Genomic DNA, 24,742 nt, shown 5'->3' with positions numbered 1-24,742 from the left:
TCATTCTACTATAATATTGGGTCTATATAAATGGCAGTTATATAAATACGTGGTATGTACTTATTTATATTGGTGCCGAAGATCAAACGTAGGGTCTGCATATGGTTAAGTAGTATATTAGCACTAAGCAGTAGCCCATATAAATATGCAGTATTTATGGGATTATATAAGCTATATAAAATAACTATAACATTCAGGGAGTGTTAGATAATCAAACACACAGGCTTGACACAATTAAAGATGGACCCCATCGATCCATTGTCGTTAATTAAGGTAATTAAGGTTTTAGGAATTCAAAAACCATACTTGGAAACCAAACCAAAGTCAATGGGGATCTATAGGCTAAAAAGGATAGTCAAGGGCTGGAGAGATGGCCAGAGGTTAAGAGCACTGGCTGCTCTTCCAGAGGTCCTGAGTTCAACTCCCAGCAACTCTATGGTGGCTTACAACCATCTACAATGAGATGTGGTGTCCTCTTCTTTCCGGCATGTAGGCATACACAGAATAAACAAAGCTTTTTTTGGTTTTTCGAGACAGGGTTTCTCTGGGTAGCCTTGGAGCCTGTCATGGAACTCACGGGTTAAGGTCCTTATAAAACCATTCTTCAGACCATCTCTGCTAAGGCTGCCCATTTTCCCAAGTTGTACAACTCTTCCTCCTGTCTATCTCGTCTTTGGGAAATAGCCAAAATCCTAAGCAGGTTTTCGTTAACAGCGTGTTTATATACATCCATACGCCGACTCTAACCTAAAAGCCTTTCTTCATCTCCCTCTCCCTTCAACTGCCAAGATTTACAGCTTGCCTGCCCTGTTGCTCTTTCCCTGTAAGAAAATGGTCCTCAAGTGTCCTTCTCAGTCTACTTTTCAATTCTTTCACTGAGATTAAGAAGACACAAAAGGGAACTCTAACAGGGGAAAAGCAAGACTATATGGTGGTAAGATTTCCATAGTCTATGACAGAGTAGAAAAAAATGCTAGCTCTAACAGTCTACAAAGAGTTCACAGGCATGCACTTGGTAGTTTTTACAACCACTAAAAGAAGACTAATCAGTGTGAAAAACTATCAGACTTGTGATTTCGCTTGGTGGTAGACTGTTTCCCTTAAATGCACAATGCACAAAGTCCTGGGCTTACCACCCAGCATCATCACTGTCACCAACCCAAAAGAGACGGTGGGGGAGAGCGGAAATAACTATCAAATAGGCACAATTTGGGATAAATTAAAATGGAATACTACAAAATGTTCAAAGTCTAACAGGAGGCAGAAACAGGCCGACAGTGTAGCTTAGTACACTTAAAACCCTGAGCTCAACTCGGCACCAAAACGGACTAAGCAACCACACAAAGCCAAGAGAGTAAAGAACTACAGAATGAAAGAGAGGATGTAGCCAGATGTGGTGGGGCACACTTTTAATCCCATCATTCGAGAGGCACAGGGAGGTAGATCTCTGAGAGTCTGAGGTCAGCCTGGTCTCCCTAGTGAAGAACCAAGCCTGTGAAGGCTATCTAGAGAGACCCTGACATCATCCTCATCCTCACCCATCTCCACCCATCACAGTAACAACAACAAAGGCGAGATCTAAACCTAAACACATCAATAATTACGTAACTATAGATAATCTAAAAAACTACCAACATGATTATATGGATCTGCTAAGTGAACGTAGAACAGGAAGAAGAAAACCAGTAAGAACTAGTCAAATGGAAGTGGGGTGGCTCTGGGCACTAGCCTTCAGAAAAGGACATTACTGCGGCTAAACGGTTACTCTGCATTATAAAGGAAGGAGCAATAATACCCCAACGCCAGAATGATCCTAACTCTGTCTGCAGCTAGCCTAAACATTTCAAACTCCACAGCAAAAATGGGCAGAAGAACTGGGAAGAGAACCCAGAAAATGAACAACTCCAAACCAGAGATTGACGACAGCGGGGCTGTTAGTAGCAGGCTGGGCTGCAGCCTGTCTCCCTGGCAACACACCAATATCAAGAAAGGAGTAAATATCACAACCACTCCTCCTTAGAGTTGGAAACAACATGCATAGCCTCCCAGACGCCCGCCCCTCTTCAAAGCCGCAAGTGCCATTGGAAAAGGCGGAGGCCCATCAAGGAAAAGCTGTCTCTTCCTGGCAAAGAATGCATATTTCGCAGACTTTTTTTTTTCTTTTTAAAAATCTATTCTTACACGATTTGTTTTAAAGCCCATCAATGGCACACATCCGGATTAGCCCAGAAGCCCAATCTTTAATGCCTACAGACCCTGACTGCTAGGCCTGCCTGAAGCAGAACTTTCTGTTTCCACAATCTCCCATCTAGGAATACTGGCCATATTACTCCAGTCTGCAAGACTGCTCTGGGCATTCTCGTGCTCTCTGAATGACTCTTCCTCTCCGCCCCGCGCCCCCGCCCACTCTGAGCCATCAAGTATGTGATCTCAGGTCTCCAGGGCTGAGAGCTTGCTTGTCTGCTTTCCTGACCTTACTTACTTGAGAAAGTATAGCTTGCTCTCGGGCTCTGATGAGTCCCCTCCTCCCAGCAGCTGCTGAGACCTCCACTTTGCTTGACCTGTCTATTTTCCCCTAACTCTTAGAAATTGTCTCTCGTGTCCTTCCGAGAGAGAGCCCCAGCTTCCTTCTTCCATGGTCTTTAGATAGCAGAAAACGTGGCCCAGATTAAAGCTAAATCTTCCCTTCTCAAAGATCTGGATTAGAAGTGGGTCATACCACTTTGACTGATTTAATTAAGAAAAAACCCGTCATCGGTGTGCTCAGCTGCTTCGGTTTTAGTTTATTCCAGATGAAGTCAAGTTGACAAAAAAGAATTGCCATCACAACTCCACCCCTTGTCAGTCTGACAGACAATCACATCACATCCCCTTACGTCATGCTTCATTTCCAAATGAAATCAGTAACCAGGTCATAATTATCCCTAACATGATATAACTATCCCTTGTACAACGGCAAACACTTTAGAAATTTAGAATAGGTAGCAATGTCCCTTGAGGGATATTTTTCTGTATCTCAAACTTAAATGATAGCCACTGATAGTCTATTAACTGATGTTACATGATAAAGAAATCAAGAAAAGAAAACACAAGTAACTATACAAATACATTCTTAACAAAATCAATACTCACGTCAATTATAATCCTCTTTCTAAAAACTGGTCATGTGGTCTTGGCTGCTGTTTATAGTTCCCTTCCTTTACTACCCATTCCTTATTTCCTCTACTCTTGGCTGCTCTTGGCTCTTTTCCTGCAGAAATGACCCATAGTTTCACTCTTCAAGCATCTGTGCCCACTGTCGCCCTGCCTGGATTAGGATGTTGGAGTTTCCCATTGACTATAATCACAGGACATGGTAGCGTCAAGAGACGACCTAAAGGATCCCCTGCATTCCAGACAGAATCTTTCTTAAAGTCATTGTGGAAAAGCAATCCAATTTCCCCTTGGTAATCTGGATCAATCACCCCTCTGAACACTACTATTCCTTTCTTAGTCCGTTGGCCTGAAGGACATCAGAAGACCATTCTAGTTCAATGGGATGTTTGCTGTGGTTCCAGGCAGGAACACTCCCTCTTCTGGAAAGAAAACTTCTACACCAGCAGAACTTAAGATCACGCAACAGGATGCATCCCCAGTGGACCACTAGGGATCATAGTAAGTGGATCTATTCCCTTTTCCATCCCTTGATTCCTGGACACATGGATGCTGGCTATGGGAGAAACCATACCATACACTGGACCTAGATCCAAAGCAGGTCGCACTTCTCGAGAACCCCGTCCCCTCTCTCTAGTCTGTGGCCATATGATTGGTGCTGTTACTGTCTGTGTCTTCAATAAAACAGTAAAGGCCATGTTTTAACAGTGCAAGAAGGCGACCACCCGGAAGCCAACGTCAAAGGCCTGAAATGAAAACTCCACCCCTCCTGCTGCCTTGATCCCTGACCTGTAGCCTCCAGAAGCTGAGGAGGTGAGTTCCCACTGATCTGTGGTATCTGTAGGACCATCCTCAACAAACACACGCAGAGAAGCACCCAGGCAGGATCCAGATGCCCCTGGGCTGTCAGGTAGAAAAGAACATGCAATGGTATCTTGATAGTTAGGAAAATGCATGTTCCATCCAGAAAAGACATGCTGCCATATACAGCACACAACCACCTGCCCACGCGTGACCTGTAAGGCCTGGCGTTCCACTTGTCTAAGCTATGGTGCTTTTGCCTCCTGAGGCCCCGAAGTGACCCTGGAACAGCACACGCTTCTGCAGTTTAGATGATTAAGCGGTACCAAGGTACCGTTTCTTGGACTGCATTCTATCGGCAGCAGAATTCAATGTTCACCTTTGCTTCCAAATCCTACACCTCCTGAGTTACAAAACGACCTTACATGTGGAACTGGACCTGATGTCTTAAAAGTCATCACTTCTTTTATGTTACAAACCTGTTCTAAATATCTTTTCAAGAGATTTTCAGCGTTCATCACCAAGTATCCACGGCCTGGGAGATACCTGCTCTGCCAGACTAGATGGTAATTTTCATAGAGCAAGCTGCTACCATTCGGTGAGAGATCCAGTGCTATTTGAGTTTGGAGCCGCACACCGCATGTGAACTGCTTCACTGCCTGATGAAGGGACCGCAGGTGAGCATCAGAGGGCACCAGACACCAGGGTATCATGGGTAGAAAGGAGGCTGAGTTTCTCAGTGTGCCCACAGAAAGGAAAGTGTTTATCAGCTGGAGGTGTCACATGTTCTCAAATGCCACTCCCCTGGTGGGGTCAGCATTCTGATCATAGCCACTCCCCTGGTGGGGTCATCCCAGCATTCTGATCATAGCCACTCCCCTGGTGGGGTCATCCCAGCATTCTGATCATAGCCACTCCCCTGGTGGGGTCATCCCAGCATTCTGATCATAGCCACTCCCATGGTGGGGTCAGCATACTGATCATAGCCACTCCCCATGGTGGGGTCATCCCAGCATTCTGATCATAGCCACTCCCATGGTGGGGTCAGCATACTGATCATAGCCACTCCCCATGGTGGGGTCATCCCAGCATTCTGATCATAGCCACTCCCCATGGTGGGGTCATCCCAGCATTCTGATCATAGCCACTCCCATGGTGGGGTCAGCATTCTGATCATAGCCACTCCCGTGGTGGGGTCATCCCAGCATTCTGATAAGACAAGCAGAATGATGCTCTCAGAGGTCCCCAGCTCAACAAGAGCCCTGGGCATAGAGCAGCATAGTCACACACACAGACACACACACTGATTCAAGCTAGATAATGTGTGTCTGTTTAGGGCTGAGCAACTGGACTTGTGGGGTCAAAGCCAGAGTTAGCAGCCCAAAGTGGCCCAGTCCAGCCGCTCTCCTCTACCCTGGCCCCTCTTGTAGATAGTGCTGTAAACCAGGCAGGCCTGGGGGGTAAACAACAGCCAGGCCCTAAACAAGATGTCTCTAACCTATGAAACACATCCTCAGACAGTTCCGTTCAGCCCTGTCGCTGCATGCCATGCTCCGGCTCTCAAAACTCACCAGCTCAGTCCATCACCTCAGTACCCAAGAAAACAATGAAGCGACTTTTGCAAAACTTACTAATTAACTACATTTTTAAACAAAGAACACTGAATAATTAAACTCACATTTTTTACCAAATGATTATGACTTGATCATTTTCCCTGTATCTGGGCAACCTGAGGCAGACAGCTGAGAACACAGACGCTCTTGTGTTTAGACAAGCTGTCCTTCAACAACTCCAGGCTCACGAAAGGACTACTGAGGTTCAGCCTCGTGGCACAGACCTGTAGTGCAGGCTACGAAGGAGACTGCAGCAGTAGAAGCAAGAGTTCAAGCCCTGTCTGGGCTACGGAGTCATTCCAAAGCCAGCCTTGTTGTGTGACTCAACAAGACAGTCTCAAAAACTCCTGGGCCGAAACTGCACAAAAAGAGTGAAAATCAGAACAGCAAGACTGAGGTTCAACCTGTTTTCCGAGACAACGCTAGGAGACTAGAGGAAACTGTGAGCCCAGGTATATCCTCAGTCGGGACAGCAACCCCAGGAGAAAACCAAAGACATCATTTTTTAAGGGAGACTAGACAAGCACTGGAGACCATGTCAGGTCTTCGGGCATTTGAGGGCACTGGACATATGTGATGTGCTTGCATATACGCAGGCAAAATGCTCATACACATAAAATGAAAATACATCTTTTAAAAAGGCTATCTGGCCTGGATATCTGGCTCAGTGGTTAAAAGAACTGGCTGCTTGCTCCTCCGGAGGTCCTGAGTTCAATTCCCAGCAACCACACGGTGGCTCAATAGCATCTGTAATGAGATCTGGTGCCCTCTTCTGACTTAAAGTCGTTCATGCAAATGAAGCACTCGTAACTTTAAATAAATAAATGAATAAATAACTAAAAAGGCTATCTATGCACGTATGTGGGTCTGAGTATGGGGACAGGCTATGAGACTAGACAGAGACCACAGGAAGGGGAAAGAGGAAGGGAAAAGAGGTGCAAATGAGGAAGTAGGGAGGCCAACAGGACACAGCAGACACGGAGTCAGAGAGAAAACTACCGGGAAGTCAGGCAGAGAGATGGGGGGGCAGGGAGAAACGGAGAGGGAGATCAACAGATCCAATTAAGTTTGTACGCTCTGATGTAACCTGGTACTTCGTGAGAGAGTTTACAAAACAAACTAAGTAGTTTGCTTGCCTAACTATGGCACCCGAGCAAAGAGAAACGATGACGTTTCTGCCAACACAAACAAGGTATATCAGCTTATTTTTCTTCCTCTTTTACACGCAAACAACAGCCCTCCAGAAAGCAGAAATTCCAGTGTTTCTGTACACCCTGCTCACAGGCATCAGAAATCTCCTGTACGGTACGTCTTTCCGAGCTGCTCCGTTTCCTCCCATGTGCTACAATGGCTAAACCCCACACTAAATCAACTAAGCAAGGGCCGCTGGCTGCCACTTTTATCACAGAGGTAACTGCTATGCTATGCTAAAGTGGGCAAGATGCTTCTACCTAAAAACTATCCAAGCAAGTGTAGAGGCGCACGTCTTTAACCCCAGTACTCAGGAGGCAGAGGCAGGCAGATCTCTCTGAGTTCAAGTTCCAGGCCAGCCAGCACCATAAGAAGTCTCAAAACAATAAACGGAAAGCAAACAAGCAAGCAAACAAAGGAATTGGAAAAATGGCTCAGAGCACTTGCTGCCCTTGCAGAGGACCCAGGTTCAGTTCCCAGCACCCATACAAGAACTCACGATGACTACAACTTCAGACTCAGGATCTGACCTCCTCTGGCCTCAGCGGGCACCCCCCCACACACACACACATGCACGCACGCGTGCACAGATAACGCTCATATACATAAAACAAAAACAAACACGCCTTTAAAAAGCCAAACAACATACCCTAGCCCAGCTCTGCAAAAGGAGAAATTCCCTTTTAGTACACAAAAGTTCCACATTTCAAAATCAGCAACTCAAAACAAGCTCAAAAGAACAGTTTCAACAACAACAATTCAGTCTTCCAGGGTTCCCATCTAACACCACACAACACTGGCCCTCATCCTCGGCTGGCAGCCCCTCCAGCCCCTCCCACGACCCAGTAGTCTCTATGCTACCTGATACTCCTGCCCCATGCTCATGCCTGGTCACGAAGCAGTCTGGGTCACTCCAGAAGGCCATTCTTCCTTTTATGTTAACTGCGGAAAGCATCGTTCTGATCGCTTCCCTCTCTAGCCTGCATCTTCAATAGCTTTCTCTGCCACAGGCGTGCTGCCCAATCCATGTCCTATGGGATTCCGGCATGCTCACCACAGCAACAAATACAAATCTCCTTGTCTCTTTCTTTTCTTTCTTTCATTCATTCATTCATTCATTGTTGTGTGTGTGAAAGAGAGAAAGGGGGAGGGAGGGAGGCGATGTGGAAATCAGAAAACAAGAGAGACAGAGACAGAGAGAGACAGAGCGAGACAGACAGACAGACAGAAAGAGAGGGAGGAATGTGGAAATCAGAAAACAACTTTCCAGAGTGCGTTCGCAGCCCCCTTTGTTGAAGCTGTCTCTGCATTGCTAACAGGGCTCGCGGCCAGCTGAGTCTCCTGCCTCCACCTCTACCTTGCCTCCCATCTGCAAGGAGGATTGACTTGCTCACACCTAGCCCTGCTCCACATCTGGCTTTTGATACGGTTCCAGGGAACCCATCAGGCTTACAGAGCGAGCACTTTTACCCATGGAGCCATCTCCCGAGCCCTGCCTCTGTCTACTTTATAGACAAAAAAGTACTGTTAATGAAAAGAGAAAAAGCCAGGTGGTGGTGGCACACATCTTTAATCCCAGCACTTGGGAGGCAGAGGTAGGCCAGATCTCTGTGAGTTCAAGTCCACCCTGGTCTCCAAAGTTCCAGAACAGTCAAGGCTACAAAGAGAAAGCCTGTCTCGAAAAACCAAAAAAGCAGGGGTGGGAGGACAGGGGAGGGATGGGGGGTACACAACACGGGATGGGAGGGCATATATTCTATAAGATAGAGTGAATCCTCTTGTAACAAACAGTCCAGGGTAGTCTTTGGCTCCTCCACTGGTATACTTTTTTGTCCTGCCATGCCAGACCCTGCCATAGTGCAGTTCCAAAGCTGTGTCTCTACAGTTCCCATTGTGCCCAGTGATCTCAGAAAGAAAACACTAGCGAAACTCCAGCGCTGACCAATTTGACAGATGCCTGGGTCATTGGCACAAGTCTCCCTGTCGGGGCCTGGTCTTTCCTCCACAGTGTGAGATTCCCAGACACTGCATGAATTACTCACTACGGAATGTTTCCTTCTGATTGTGACATCCCTTTATCTATAACACAGCACACGGAAGAGACAAAAGAAGAAAATACATCCAACTCATCTTATTCTAACACATGGACCGTTCCTCCCACGGTTGTCTCTGATGCTTAGGAGGACAGCCATACCACATACAAGGAGCTGCCAGGGTCCAGAATAGACTGCTGGGTAGTCTTCAGGGAAAGAAACAAGCCGAGCCTAGAGGCATCAAGCAGACTGCTCCAGTCACCGGGCGAGCAATTCCTGCACCGGCATGGGTTCCCAAGGCTCCCTTTCACCCGCGGACCATCTCCATAACCTGCCTGTGGCAGCCTTGGCGCTCACACTCAGACACAAGGATAGTGCAGCTGCTCCCTCAGAAGGGCAGAGGTACACTCGTGTCCCCGGAACCTCCTGGAGAGCATAACAAATTACCCCCGGGGGCTCATCACTGCCGCTGGAAGTTACGACTTCCCCAGCTCTCTGCTTCTCGGAAGGAAAGGAACTGCCTGTGGCTGCCACCACTAACAGCCAGTGTGTATCACAAGCTCCTGAAAGACAGCTAAGGATTCCATTCTACACGCGATCAATACTCCCCGGTCCCCGCCTCCCTTTCTATCCTCACAGTTCCTACGAAGCAGCAAGCAAAACTCCAGGTTTTGCGACAGAGCAACTATTTGATTCGGGTCCTGGTTAACTTTCTGTCAACTCGACACAAGCTGGAGTCATCTGGAAAGAGGAACCTTAATTGAGAAGACGTCTCCATCAGATTGCCTGGAGGCAAGTTTGCCGGGCATTTTCTGAATTAATGACTAGTTGTGGAAGGGTACAGTCCCATGACTGGGTGTCATGCCTGGGCAGGTGGTCCTGAATGCTAGTGGATCTCTGTGAATTCAAGGCCAGCCTAGACTACAGAGTGAGTTCTAGGACAGCCAGGGTTACGTCTGTCTCAAAACTAAAAGAAAAGAAGGTAGGCTGAGCAAGCCATGGGGAGCAAGCATTCCTCTCTGGCTTTTGCCTCAGTTCCCGTTTCCATATTCCTTCCTACCTTGAGCTCTTGCCCTGACTGCCCCCAATGATAGAATGTAACAGGAGATGAAAGCCAAATTACCGTCCTCTTCCTCCCAAATTGCTTTTGCTTATGACGGTCAGCGTACGACTAGAAAGCAAACCAAAGAACTCATCTCCCTGAGGAGTCACACCACCTGTAGACGATCTTTCCTCTCGCCCTGTCCTTCCTCTTACCCAGAAGAGCAGAGTCTTATCAGACAGCCTAGCCTTTTAAGTCCTCAGCCAGCCTCTTTTCTCTAGGCACGGCCACAAGGAGTTTCGGTCCTCCATGGTCCTGGATGAGCACTCCCCCAGAGTCCCCTGAGATCATCAATAACCTGTCTGTGGCCCACTAAGAGGATCTGGCACACCCGCCTACTCCACACCCTATTCCCAAATCTCTACCGAGGTTCCTGCCCTCACACTGACTGGGTTGAAAATGTCCATCAGCCCCAATGTCTTCACCTTATAGGCAGTGAGATATTCCACAGACCGTCCAGAGCACAGAGGCCTGTATCCTTAGGTGTCAACGGTAGCTCACAAGAGACCATCCTGGAGATGGCACTCTACGGCTGCCATTGTGCACCTCGCTCGCCTCAACTATAGGACAGAGGAAGAGGGCTTTGCTGTGTTGTTGTGGTGGTTTAGGTCAATCATAATCCTAACCGCCCAGCTGGCTCCCTACCTGCCTTCACAATAACCGTGTCCAGATATTTAGCCATCTATCAGGACAAATGCGGAGAGGACCTCCTACACAAAGCTCATGCAGTCACCATCGCCATACCTGCACACAGAGGACTCCTAAGAAAGAGAACGCCCACGGGAAAGCCTCAGCTGTGGCCTGTATTTTCAGGCCATTTGTGACACAGCATGAGAAGGATTCTGAAGTCACGTGACTACCTTCGGAGCAGAAGGTGAATCCAGGTTAGGGGTACCCTCACGGCCAAGGCAGACACAGAACAGAGGCACACTTACGGCTTAGTAAGAGAAACAGTGTCTGGTGGAAGAAAACACCACAATGTGCCCGACAAGCGGCTAACACAGAGAACACAAGGGGCTCAAGCAATGCGACAACAGAAAAGCAAAGAATCCCATTCTCAAATAGACACAGGACATTTCAACAAGAGACAAATGGGCATCTCTCAAAAGACGCAACGCTAATTACTCCTCGAATCATCAGGGAAATATGAACTGGAACCACAATGAGGGACTCCCCTCTTCAGGATGGGAATGACCACTATTAGAAAAAGTGCTGGTGAGGATGAGAGAAGGGAGCATCCGGAGATGGAGGTGAGCTGGTACAGTCGCTGTGGGAAAGAACGGAGGTTCCTCAAAAAAAAAAAAAAACCAAAAACAGGTCTACTGTAAGAGCCAACAATTCCAATACTTGGTCTTTATCCAAGGAATTAAAACTACTTTGTCAAAAAAAAAAAAAAAAGAAAGAAAGAAAGAAAGAAAGGCAGCTAAACTCCTGCTCACAATAAGGGCCCTTTAATTTGCTTTTAATTTGCATTTCTCTTAGGCTCTGACTGAGCGCACTCCTATACAGCAGCCAGTTTTTGCTTCTCTTCCCCCACCCCGCTACCCCCTTCATGTCCAGCAGGCACGGGTTGCTTCTTCTTTGTTTTGAACCTTCTTCACTAATTCCTGAAGTCATTCACTAGACTTCCGCTTCAACAGAACTGCTGCAAACGTGTTTCCAGTCAAGCTATGCGCGCTTCCATTTTACTCACTTGTCGGAAACCTAACTTTTCTTTTGTTTCCTTGGAGGGGGTGGGAGTGGCAGGAGACTGAAGTGAGCAGCCACTGCGAGGTCTTAAGTTTTAGCAAGCCAGACTTGGCGGTCTTTCACTCTGGAGTTTCCTCTTTTACTTCTAAATTTACCAAGGAGTTGCCAGCCCCAGCCCCGGGAAAGAAGTGGTTTCTAATAGTCCAGGACTCAACAAACTGCTGATGTCACTACCAGAAGCCAAAAAAGAGAAAAAAAAATCAAACAATGTTTTAAATCAACGAGTAATCCCAGAGAATTAATGTAGAAATAGCATTTGTTCCGCATAAAGTTCAATAAACTGATGATGAGAATTTTCTAGGCAACTTTTCAATAAATGATGCTGGCCAAACTGGATAGCCACCTGCAGCAGAATGAGATCACGCCCTTGCCGTCACTCTGTATGAAAAGCCGTTCAAACCGGATCAAAAACCTTAATTTATAAGCCAGGCATGGTGGCATGACTTTAATCTCAGCACTTGAGAGGCAGAGGCAGGAGGATCTCTGTGAGTTCCAGGGCAGTCAGGGTAAAGAGAAAGAGAAACTCTGACTGGGGACGGTGTGTGTGTGTGTGTGTGTGTGTGTGTGTATGAGAGGGGAGGGGGTAAAGGATAGGGGAGTGGGAGATGAGTGTGGAACAGATGGAGGACCCACGGATGACAAAACAAAATCAGAACTACAAAATGCTTCAGCGTAAAAGTATAGCTTTAAGAATTAACAAGTGGGAAAAAATAAGAATTAACAAATAGTTTTTACAACAAATTAAAATGAGATTTGCACAAAAAAGAGATAAGAATAAACAGATAACCTATGGAACAGGTGAAAATAGTTGATAGCTACATGTCATTATTATCTAGAATGTATAATATATTTATACATTATCTAGAATATATATACGTTATCTTATGATGCTTTCTATCGCTGTAATACACACCATGATTAACACACCTTGGGAAGGAAAGAGTTTAAACAAGCTCACACTTTCAGGTACTGCACCACCACTGGAAGAGGTCAAGGCAGGAGTCACGGAAGGCAGGAACCTGGAGACACCAACTGACCATGGGAATTCTGCGTACTGGCTTGCTCTCTGTGGCTTACTCAGCCACCATTTTCTTCTATAGCCCAGAACGGCCAGAGATGGCCCCTCAGTGGACTAGGCCTTCATCAGTCAACAGTCAAGAAAACATCCCACAGACCAATACAGTGGAGGCAACTCTTCAACCAAGACTCCCTCTTCCCATACATGTTCAAGCATGATAGTCAACTCTTCAACCAAGACTCCCTCTTCCCATACATGTTCAAGCATGATAGTCAACTCTTCAACCAAAACTCTCTCTTCCTATACATGTTCAAGCATGATAGTCAACTCTTCAACCAAAACTCCCTCTTCCCATACATGTTCAAGCATGATAGTCAACTCTTCAACCAAGACTCCCTCTTCCCATACATGTTCAAGCATGATAGTCAACTCTTCAACCAAGACTCCCTCTTCCCATACATGTTCAAGCATGATGGTCAATGCTTCAACCAAGATTCCCTCTTCCCATACATGTTCAAGCATGATGGTCAATGCTTCAACCAAGACTCCCTCTTCCCATACATGTTCAAGCATGACGGTCAAGTCAGCAAAAATGAACTAGCCCAAATGTAAAAATTAAACACACACAGAAATCCTGCCTACTAATAAATGGACACATAAAATGAACATAGCTCTCAAAAGAAGTACAAATGATCAATAAATATTTTGAAGGAACTTAGCATCTTTGGTCATCAGAAGAATGCAAATTCAAGCTACTTTGAAACTCCATCTCATCCCAGTCAGAATGGCTACCCTCAAGGGGAAACAAAAATGAGGGGCCCCCCAGGATGACTCTGGATAAAAGCAAGGTGCTTCTGCAGAAAACCCGAATTCAGTTCTCAACACTCACGTCCAACAACTCACAACAAGCTGTAACTCGAACTCAGGGGGATGCAACACACTCTTCTGGCCTCTGTAGTAGGCACCTACACTCTGGTGCACATACCATAATTGAAAACAGACTAAACTTTAAAATACGATAACAAACGCCACTGGCTGAGGACGTAGGGGAAGGACCCTTATTTACAGCGGGTGGGAGGGTGACCTGATATATTGCCACTGCTCTACTCCATGTTCTACCAGAGATACTCGCACATCCATGTTGACTGCCATTCTTTTCACAGCATCCAGGGAATGGAACGAGCCCAGACATGGACAGAGTAAAACACAGTAAAAACATGGTAGAGACAATGGAATTTTATTCAATCATAAAGAAAAACAAAATGGTAAAATTTCCAGGAAAATGGAGCTGCAAATGCCTTGCTTGTCCTCTAAGGATTTCATACGATGTCTCTTTTACATTCGCCTCCAACCCTCCCCCCAAGTTCCACCCTCAACTTCTCGCCCCCCCCCCTTTCTTATTTTAATAACCCACTGACTCCAACTTGAGCTGCCCACAAATTCCTGGGTATGGGGCCGTCTACTGGAGCATGGTCAACAGAGCAGGAGCCACACCCTTAAAGCACAATGACTGCCCCCCTAGACACCACCAACTGTCCATAACTCTTCCGTTAGGGGTTGGGGCTTAGGAATCCCTCTCACCCTGTGTTAGAATGTTGACTCGCTTGTTCTTTTTTTTTTAATATTTTATTTATTTTTTATGTATACAACATTCTGCTTCCATGTATACCTGCAGGCCAGAAGAGGGCGCCAGATGTCATTACAGATGGTTGTGAGCCACCATGTGGTTGCTGGGAATTGAATTCAGGTCCTCTGGAAGAACAGTCAATGCTCCTAACCATTGAGCCATCTCTCCAGCCCGACTGGCCTGTTCTTATCCAGGCCTTGTGCAGGAAACCACAGCTACTGTGGACAAGTGAAAAGCCTGATATTAAGTGAGGCGACCCAGGCTCGGAAACAGAAATACCACATGATCTCTCCCAGTGGATAGCCTAGCTTCTAAAGATGGTATGTGTGTGTTTAAGTAAGAAGCCAGAAAAGTAGAAAGGGACCCATGAGACAGGACACAAGAAATGAAGGGGAGTCAGGTACGGTGGTGCACGCCTTTAACCCCATCCCTCAGGAGGCAGGGGCAGGCAGATCTCTGAGTTTGAGGCCTGTCTGATCTACTGAGTGAGTGCAAGGACGGCCAGGCCTACGTGGAGAAACCCTGTCTCAAGAAACAAACAAAACAAAAAGTGAAGGAGGGGACGCTGAGAGCAACAGAACACATGAGATAAGAAAGGGGAAGAGGGGGTAACTGGGGAGGAGGGGTGCAGCAAGAAGAGGGGGGGAAAGGAAGCGGGGAAAGGAAGCTACGACTCCTCATAGCTTGTGTGCACGAGCGTCGCCTGTTTCTGGGGAAGGGAAGTTAGGAGTGTCACTTCTTCCAGGACGAGCAACTCAGCTGCCCCCACAAAAAAAGGAACACGGATCCTATCTCTGTGGGAGGTGGCTGCTCTCTAAAACACAAGTCACTGAAGCACAACTAAAAACCCCTAAAAGACAGAAATGGGGTTTAAACTTGAAAGTCAGCAAAGCAAAACAGCAGGCCACTGATTCTTACCTCTACCTCAATCCGAAATGGCGATCCTGCCTCAAGGAATCTCAGAATGAGACTGAGAGCTGTCTCCTCCCGTTTTACAATCCTCTCTATTTCTGGGATTAAAGGTGTGCACCACTACTGCCTGGTTTCTATGGCAATTAGTGTGGCTACTGGGATTAAAGGTGTGTGTCATTGCTGCCTGGTCTGTAAGGCTGGCCAGTGTGGCTGTTTTCTGAGCCTCAGGTAAGCTTGATTTACTAAAATACAAATGAAATGCCACTACAATTCACCCCTGTGACAGCTATCTAGGGAGGTCACGGTCAAAGGCAAATTCTAGTCTGGACGTAGCTATGATGATATATTTAAAGAAGATAAATTTTAAGGTCAGTAAAGCAGGCTACCCTAATTTACACAGGTCTTGTCCAATGAGCCAGAGTTCTCAAGACAAAAGAACGCTGACACCCCCAAGAAAGAGGCAGTTGTGTTTCCAAATGGTCTTTGGTCTCAGACCGCATTATCAGCTCTTCCCTGAGGCACCAGCCAGCCTGTTTGCCTGCTCCGCAGAATTTGGCCTTGCAACTCCTTAAGATGGTTCTCACTGTCTCTGTCTGTCCGCCCCCACCCACACATACCCACACACATAAAACCTATCTGTTCTGTTTTTCAGGAGAATCCCTGCTAAAACACTGACTACCACCCCCACTTGTGTGATCAGAGCGAACAACAAAAGACAAAATCCTCTGAGTCTGGTGTGTGGGACAGAAATAAGGATGAATGTCGACAGCCTCTGAGATTCTCGTGTCCAAATGTGCTCACAGTCAAAAATCTCAGCAATCTTCAAAGGCAGGGACCCCAGTGAGCCAAGAGAAGCGGCTTTACAGCTCCCCGCTTTCGTAGAGACTGGTGCATGGTTTGTGGGTGATGACAAACAATGTTTTAAAATAGATGTGCCTAGGCTGAGTGGTAGTTTACTGGGGCAGGAGCACCAAGTATGGCCCTGGGTTTGCAATTCTGTGGCAGGACTGAAAGTTTAAGTCAGGGGCACACAGGAAGGGAGCCCTCCCTCCAGAGTCTAGAATGCCAGCACAATGGGCACAATTTGCTGTGAAGGTTATCAAAACAGAGACACTACCTCCTTTACACAGCAATGAACCAGGCTTAAGACCTGACTGTCTATCACCCTGGGCAAGAGTTCTAGATTCATTTCTGTTGCATCGTTTCCACGGCCAAGAGCAGAGGCAGAAGAAATGCATGGACCCTTGCTTGCTCTCGGCCAGCTTTCTTTATACTGTCCCCCGCCTAGGGAACGGTGCCACCCACAATAGGCCTTCCCCCATCAGCTCACAACCAAGACAGTCCTGCACAGATATGACCCAGCTTGAGCTAGACAACCTCTCGCTGAGCTGCCCTTCTCAGGGGATTCCGGGAGTCAAGCTGACAAGCTAACCAGCACAGGAGGGCCTCACTCCCGTCCTGGGCATTTCAGTGCAGATATCTGAACCCCCTACATCACTGTGATCTAGAGTTTTACCAATCAACTACCATCATGCCAGCTGCATAGAAGGAGCCACACTACGATGTCATTTGAATCCCTTAGTGAGCTTTTAAAGACAATAACTTCTGACGTCACCAAAGTCCTATACATGGCTATTGGAAGGACAATTAAGCATGCCTTTCTCTCTCTCTCTCTTTATTTTTTTATGATTTATTTAATTTTATGTGCATTGGTGTAAAGGTATCAGATCTCCTGGAACAGGAGTTACGGACAGTTGTGAGCTGCCATGTAGGTGCTGGGAATTGAACCTGGGAAGTGCTCTTAACCGCTGAGCTACCTCTCCAGCCCCTTATTTTTATTATTTTTTCGAGACAGGGTTTCACTGTAGCTTTGGAGTCTGTCCTGGAATTAAAGGCGTGTGCCACCACCGCCAAGGTCCATGCCTCTATCTCTTTCTTAGCTCTTGTACTGAATATCCAAATTAAAAATTTCTTTTAATAAATTACAGCCTTTGGTTCATATTGGCCAGGCTTGATATTTTGGCAAGGCTCTGGCTTTACTGATTCAAGATCCTCAGAATATTAGAGACTTCCTCAGGCTGCCAAGGACCGTGTGGAGTTGTGCCCTGTGTCCCCACTGACAATCCTTCAGACCAACTCTGCCTTCCCGGAGTGGCTCCAAGAAGACGTCGATATTCATGCCAACAGTCCTAGGCAGAACAAGGACTCACATTCAGAAATGGAACCCACTGCTTTCTGAATATCGGTTTTTCTTCTCTGTGGGGCAAAAATCCCTCCATGAGCTTGGGAAATGCCAAGGAGAGAGCTTGGCAGGTTCGGCCAGCAGAGTACTTGAGATGCGAATACAAATCATAGGCGTTGGGAGCTCAAGTTCAATGTCCACCCTTTCCGCTTCCACAGCCGGGCGTGGAGAAGCAACCCTAATCTAGATGGCTGGGGACCAACTAGGAAGATGAATGAGTTTCTGCTATGCTCACCATCCCGGCCCCGCCACCTACTCAGAAGCAGAAGCATAGCCTGGGGTCTTTGGGACCCACAGGCAGAGAAAAGCCTTTGGTGACAAAAATACCAACGTTGTGTTTTAATGTTCTGGAAGCCTTATAAAACCAGGCCAACACCTGTGTGACAAGGTTCCTTGTAGCCATCAGTTCTCCAGATAAAGAGAATAAACAGCAAAATGCTGAACTAAATCACTGTATGCACCCAACTTGCATTACGTGGGATGCTCAGATTGAAAGGCAGTGATATACACAATGGCTAACCACCCAAAACACAACAAAACAAACTCCACAGGAGCCAACAACATACAGTCCACGAGAAACGTGTTTTAAGTTTAAAGACACAAAGGAAAGAAAATGAAAGAACTGAAAAAAGGATACATCAAACAGGCACGATCGAGTAAGCCATTAATCCCAGAGCTCGGAAGGCAGAAGCAAGTGGGATCTCTAGGGAGTCAAGGCCAGCGTGGTCTACACAGTAGGTGCCAAGCCTGCCAAGGACACACAGAGAGACCCTGCCACAAAAACAGCAAAGGCACAACGAGCAAGCCAAGCCAAGAAAGTATGGAAGTAGCTGCCACTTGAATATACAGAAAAAGAGGCTTGAGGACAAAAAAAAAAAAAAGTTTCTGAAAGAAACACAGCCATACGTGGTGGCACTTGCTGGCCACCCCATCATTCAGAAGGCTGTGGCAAGGGGGTGGTTATGGGACTGAGGCCATAGCAATAATGGACACACATGCACCTTACAACACTGTCCACAATGCAGCTGCAGAAAACACTGTTAAGAGTTAGTTATTAAAGAATTCAACAAAGCTGCAGGATGTAAAACACGACCAAAAAAAATAGCATGCAGATAGTGACTACGGAACTGTCTGGCTCGTAAGGCACAAGCCAATCTAATAAATCTGCTTTTATGAGGTATCTAGAAGAACAGAGTCCTAATACGCCTCTCTGGCCATTGCTTGCTAAGTAAAACACATCAAAAACCATGACTTGGACAGACACCCAGTGAGAGGGCCTGGGAGGTCGGCCGGAGAGAAGGGGTGGCAGGCTGCTGTGACAGATTCCACAGATGCCTGAGGGACTGACACTGGAGGGCAGTATTTTCTACCCTTTTTTTTCTAATTTTTAAACTTGCAGGCTTAAGAATCTGACGGTCTGGCTTTTCGTGTGGTCTTGGAACTCCTACTTCATCGGACAGTTCTTCATCTGTGAAGCATAAATAATACCTTCTACACCTATTTCGGGGGACAGTGAGAATAATTAAATGTGAACTACTGAGAAGTCAGCAAACCACAGGACGCCTCCTTTTACGTAAAGAACTTTACAGGCAGACAGCCACGCCCACTCACTGCCCCTGCTGCTTGGGATGCTACAGCACAGTAAACAAGATCCCTAACTATTCACGACTTGCACCTCTGCAGGAAAAAAAGCAATAATGCCCCAAACAGGAAGCAGTAAGTGAGCAAAACAATTGCCCTTCCATGGTGGTGTGAGCAGGTACGGCCCCACAGGCTTCTCTACTGGAATGCCCTGTCATCTGGAAGTAGCACTATTTGAGGATCAGAAGGTGACTTCCTAATGCTAAGACCTTTAATACAGTTCCTCGTGTTATGGTGACCCCCCCCCCACCGCCAACCATAAAACTATCTTCATTGCTACTTCATAGCTGGAATTTTGCTACTGTTATGAATCATGATGTAAATATCTGATATTTCTGATGGTCTTAGGCAACCCCTGTAAAAGGGTCATTCAAAAACAAAAAGGGGTAGAGAGACCCACAGGTTGAGAACCACTGGACTGGAAGGATTAGGAGGCGTGGCCTTCTTGGAGGAAGTGCTTCACTAGGGTTGGGTTTAGAGGTTTCAAAAGCCCATGCCGACCCAATCTCTCTGCCTGGGAATCAGGATGTAGTTCTTGGCTACTGCTCCAGAGCCATGTTCCTGCCCTGATGATAACGGACCAAACTTCTGGGACTGTAAGCCAGCCCCCAATTAAATTCTTCCTAGAGTCGCCTCTGCCATGGTGTCTCTTCACAGAGACACACCAGTGACTAAGACGCTTTCTAAATGACAAATGTAAGCATGTACACAGGATAGAGACAGAAGTAGCACCTGCAGTGGAGATAATTTATTTTTAATAGTGATGATGATGCAAACCTTTTTTTAAAAGATTATTTATTTATTGCATTTACAGTGTTCTGCCTGCATGTATGCTTGCCCACCAGAGGAGGGGACCAGGTTTCATTATAGTTGGTTGGGAGCTACCAAGCTGTTGCTGGGAATCGAACTCAGAACCTTTGGAAGAGAAGCAGTGCTCTCAACCTCTGAGCCATCTCTCGAGCCCAGGATAAATGTTAAAATACTGGGAAGTGGTGGTGCACACCTTTAATCCCAGCACTTGGGCGGCAGAGGAAGGCGGGCGGATCTCTGTTGAGCTTGAGGCCAGCCTGGTCTATAAATTAAGTTCCAGGAGTACACAGGCCAACACTACACAGAGAAACCCTGTCTGGAAAAAAAAAAACCAACAACAACAACAATAAAAAAATAGATAGATAAATAAATAAATAAAGACTCAAAAAACAAAAAACCCACAGTGTGAGGGGCTGGAGAGCTGTCTCCGTGATTAAGAGCACTGGCCACTCTTCCAGAGGACCCAGGCTCAATTCCCAGCATCCACACGGCAGCTCATATTCGTGGAAACTCCTGTCCTAGGGGATCCAATTCCCTCTTCTGGCACCAAGTGCATACATGGTATACAGACATTCATGTTGGCAAAATACCCATACATATAAAAATAAGTAACTTTAAAAGGCAACATCACTGAGAGAAGACATAGAAGACCGATCAAACTCATTATAATACATCATCCACACTAAAGAAAAGTCAGTGCCCATGGCACTCCTAGTACCGTCATGTAATTAATATCCATACCTATTTCCATTCATGCAATTACACGTGATGCAATTGTGTAGATACACACCAGATCACATCAATGCCATGCAACAACACATGACTATATTATACAGTCAATAGAAGGTACGGTTGGACTCTTGGTATACAGCAACATTTAAGGATCGCCAAGACCGTCAAACAAATGAGCACAATTAAGGGAAAACGTGTAACACATGAAATATGATCTATGTTCTTAAAAAGTCCCATTTAAACAAATAAAGCTAAAGACATAGCGGAATGCCGCTTTCAGAACACATACAGCTCTATATGATCTGAAAATACTATTGGGGTGGAGTTTGTAAATTTCCTCACCTTTAAAAACTACTATTTCAGGCTAGGTTATACCTTATCTCTGTGATCTCAGAGACTGGGGGAGAGGCAGAGTGGTGTGCACACCTCCAACACCAGCATTCAGGAGGCAGAGGCAGGAGAATCAGGAGTTCAAGCCCCACGTGGACTTCATGACCCCTTCCTCTACCTACACACAAAAAGGCTAAGGTAGAAAGGACCGCATCATCAAACCCTTTCTCAAATGGGGAGGGGCTGGAGAAATGTGGAGAAATGACTCCTAAGTTAAGAGCTCTCCAAGAGGACACGGGTTCAGTTCCCAGCCCCCACAGGGCAGCTCCTAATAGCCTGGAACTCCCGTTCCAAGAGATCCAACGCCCTCTTTTGGCCTCCACAGGCTCCTCTATGAACGCAGTGCACACAAACCCATGCAGCCAGCAACAAATACGCACAAGTCAAATATGTAAATAGAGCTTTCTTTTTCTTTCTTTTTTTTTTTTTTTGTATTTTTTCGAGACAGGGTTTCTCTGTAGTTTCTGGTGCCTGTCCTAGAACTAGCTCTTGTAGACCAGGCTGGCCTCGAACTCACAGAGATCCGCCTGCCTCTGCCTCCCGAGTGCTGGGATTAAAGGCGTGCGCCACCACCACCCGGCTAAATAGAGCTTTCTTAAAAAGATGAAATAGAGATCGCATTTTAGTCTTTCCTCCAGATTGTATCCAGAACTACATATTTTTTTTTAACTTTTAAAGAAGCACTTGTTTATTATTTGTGTATGGGGAGGTGAGTGTGGGCACAAATCACTGTGTCCTTTTGGCTGTCAGGAAACAACTTGCAGGATTTGCTCCTCTCTTTCTACCATGGGTTGTGTGTGACTCAGGCGAGCAGCGAGCGTTCACATCCACCCAGCCATCTCGCCTTCCCAAGGCTCTACCCATCCAAAGCACAGACTTCACTTCTTTTAGACAGATTTGGGTAGGTTTTCTGTAACACAGTATTCCATACGCTATTGTGCGTTTTTACTTAATGGTGTTCAGTTGATAAAAGACCATGGGGGGCCTTAAATGTAGCAACTCCCCCTATTCCCCCCACCTCCATACTTTTTAATGATAGCACAGTATCATCTCAGATGCAGACTCAAAGACGAAGACAGCATGTTCTGGAGAAAGCAAGGCAGAACTATGAAAACATCCCTGGGGGCAATAGTTGATGGTAGGAAAAGGCTAACTACAAGGAGCACCGTAAGGAAGCGTGTGAGGTGACAGGAACTAGTTTTACATCCTAGTTACGGGAGCAGCCAACACTCCAAAGCATGGATTTTACTATACATAAAGTTAAAAACACACTTAGGTGCCAGGGAGACGCGCAGCCGATAACCATCCGCCACACAAATGCACAGGGGGTTCAGATCTCCAGAACACACGTAAACGCCAATGGGCACAGCAACCTCCCTGGAGCCCCAGTGCTTAGAAGGTGGAGCAGGGGATCTCCAGAGCAAGCTGGCTAGCGAGACTAGTTCAATCAGTGAACGCTGGGTTCAGTAGAGAGACCTTGTGTCAAAGAATAAGGTCGAAATCAATAAAGGGAAACTCCAAATCAGTCTTGAGCCTTTACACGCTCATGCAAACACATTCACACACCCGTGCACCCACGTACAAGGACACACATATCACATATACACACATGCAATGCTTAACAAAAACCTTAAATACACCCTTCCTCAAATACACAAATCCCTAGTGGATGTACTTTCTTAGAGGGGACTTTTCAACTGCACCATTTTGCCAATGTTCCTGCTCTTAGGGGAAGAAGGCAACAGAGAATCCCACAACAACCCTACTGAATTCTTATGATACACGCCTGCAGCGGCTTACATTTATTTAAAAACTGGATTAGTTCTTTCAGGCTCTGGGCCTGTAGATCCAGGCTTTTGATTAAGAACCACTAGCATCCTCGGGACCAGGGAAGTGCAGGTATTCGCGCGTTCCATCAGTTTGGTGTGCTTCGACTTCCAACCAATTGAACTTGGCCAGGGTCTAGGAGCAAATTCCCCAAGTTGGCAAGCACTGATCTCAGTTACCGTACCCGAGTATCACTGCTGCTTCCAACGAGAATCACTTAAGCAATCCTAGCAGACAACCGCGAGCAAAGTCACCGGGCTCGCCTTGTACCGTCCCACGTAGCTAACTCGGCGGACGATGCCCTGATGCTTCCCTCTGTCTACCCCCAGCCCTTAAACCCCAACTGCAAATCTCTTCCCTTTTTCTCAAACTCACAAAACGTTGCGAATTAAGCAGACGCATGAGGCTTAAAGTATAAAATTCGGTATGAACGTGCCGCGGCGCACCACGGCTTCTCAAAATCCAGTTTCCTTTAACAAAGCCCAAAATGCCCTTCTCTCCAAGAATCGGAGAACAATTGCCCGGGACTACAATCTCCTTCCTTTCCTCTGAGGGCAAGAACCATGGTGGACTCGGGTTTGTTTTCTCACTTTAGTACAACATTAGCGATCCGTCGGCTTCTTACTTTTCAACAGTAAAACACCGAACATTAACGCTGCCTTCTTCCTCTTTGGAGCTAAGCCTCGTGCCGGAAGCGAGAGGTCTGGGATCCCAGGATCCAGGGGTGAGTCCGGGCGGGGGCTCGGGGGTTCGGGACTTGGGGGGCTGAGCCTCCGGAGTTGCGCACCGCCAGGGGAATGGGCAATCAGCACTGGGGAGCCCGCGGCCCGGGGATTCTGGAATATGACTCCGGGGAGAGAGAGAGCGAGCCCTGGAGACGCCGAGCTGGGCCGGGAGTCCTCAGCTCGGGAGCCGGCGTGCAGTGACCCGGAGACTCCGGAGCCCAGGAGGCAATCCCGGGAGGCCGAGCGGTCCCCGAGGCTGCACCGAAGGCTCCTGCAGGCTCGCCCCACTGGGTTGGGAGGGAAGTGAGACCCCGCGGCCCGTCGACCGCTCTTACCTGGTCTGCGCCGCCTTCGCTCGTCCAGGGCGGGCCCGGGGAGCTCTCCTACCCCCAATGAGTCACTGGGGCGGGTCGGGAATGCACCAGGAAACACCCGGCCTCCTCCCCTTCCTCCGGGGCGGTGCTCCGCGGCTCGGCCTCTTCCTCCCGGCGCTCCTCCCTTCGCCCGCAGGCCGCTTTGGGTCCAGAGCCTCCGGTTCGGCCCTTTCGGCCCGGGTCGGTACCCTCCGCCCCCCACGAGCCTCCCGCGTCGGAGCCCCGCCTGCAGCTCAGCTCACCGCTGCAAAGGAAGCCGGGATTTGCGGGGTGGGCTCCACCCGTCGAGCGGGTGGGTTGATCTCCAGGCTGGGAGGGCTCCATCCTGCCAGGCTCACCAGCCTCAGAGTTATCCTTGATTTAGGGGAACCTCTGCTCAGGCTAAGGCCGCATGAGGAAAAGAATTCCACTTTATGAAGAGGCAGAATTGGGAATTCCACTAAACGTACATTTTAAAAGAAAGGTTCGTTCATTTTTATGTGTACGAATGTTTGGCTTGCCTGTATGTTTGTGCACCGCGTGAGTGCCTGGTGCAGGCCAAGGTCCGAAGAGAGTGTTGAATCCCTCTGGGACTGGAATTAGGGATGGGTGCGAGCCTGTGAGCCGATGCATGGCTTCTGCGAGTAGAACCTCGGTTTTCTGCAAGAACAACCGTGTTTAATTTTACTATAACTCGACCTCCGTGCTGGTGAGAAGCTTCAGTAAATGTCTTCCTCCGCATGCCCCCCAGATTGCCACTGTCTCCGGTTGAACTTCAGAAGAGACGCAGGAGGTACAAACATGGCATTGAAGGGGCACATGC

General features: G+C 47.3%; 1 protein-coding gene across 1 annotated transcript in view; it reads right to left on the bottom strand.

Annotated features, from left to right (window-relative positions):
• The window catches only part of Cyfip1 (cytoplasmic FMR1 interacting protein 1), a 75,942-nt gene extending 51,573 nt beyond the window's left edge, over positions 1-24,369 (bottom strand). The window contains 1 exon segment of the mRNA XM_041657998.1: positions 23,902-24,369. The gene's annotated coding sequence lies outside the window, so the exon portion shown is untranslated.
• Positions 24,370-24,742: the final 373 nt, after the last annotated feature.

Source organism: Microtus oregoni, unplaced genomic scaffold (genome assembly GCF_018167655.1).
Source record: "Microtus oregoni isolate MIOR12 unplaced genomic scaffold, Mior012 000000F_ref0000247, whole genome shotgun sequence".
NCBI classification, from domain to species: domain Eukaryota; kingdom Metazoa; phylum Chordata; class Mammalia; order Rodentia; family Cricetidae; genus Microtus; species Microtus oregoni.
The sequence above is the reverse complement of the archived record's forward strand: the minus strand, read 5'-3'. Positions and strand labels throughout refer to the sequence as shown.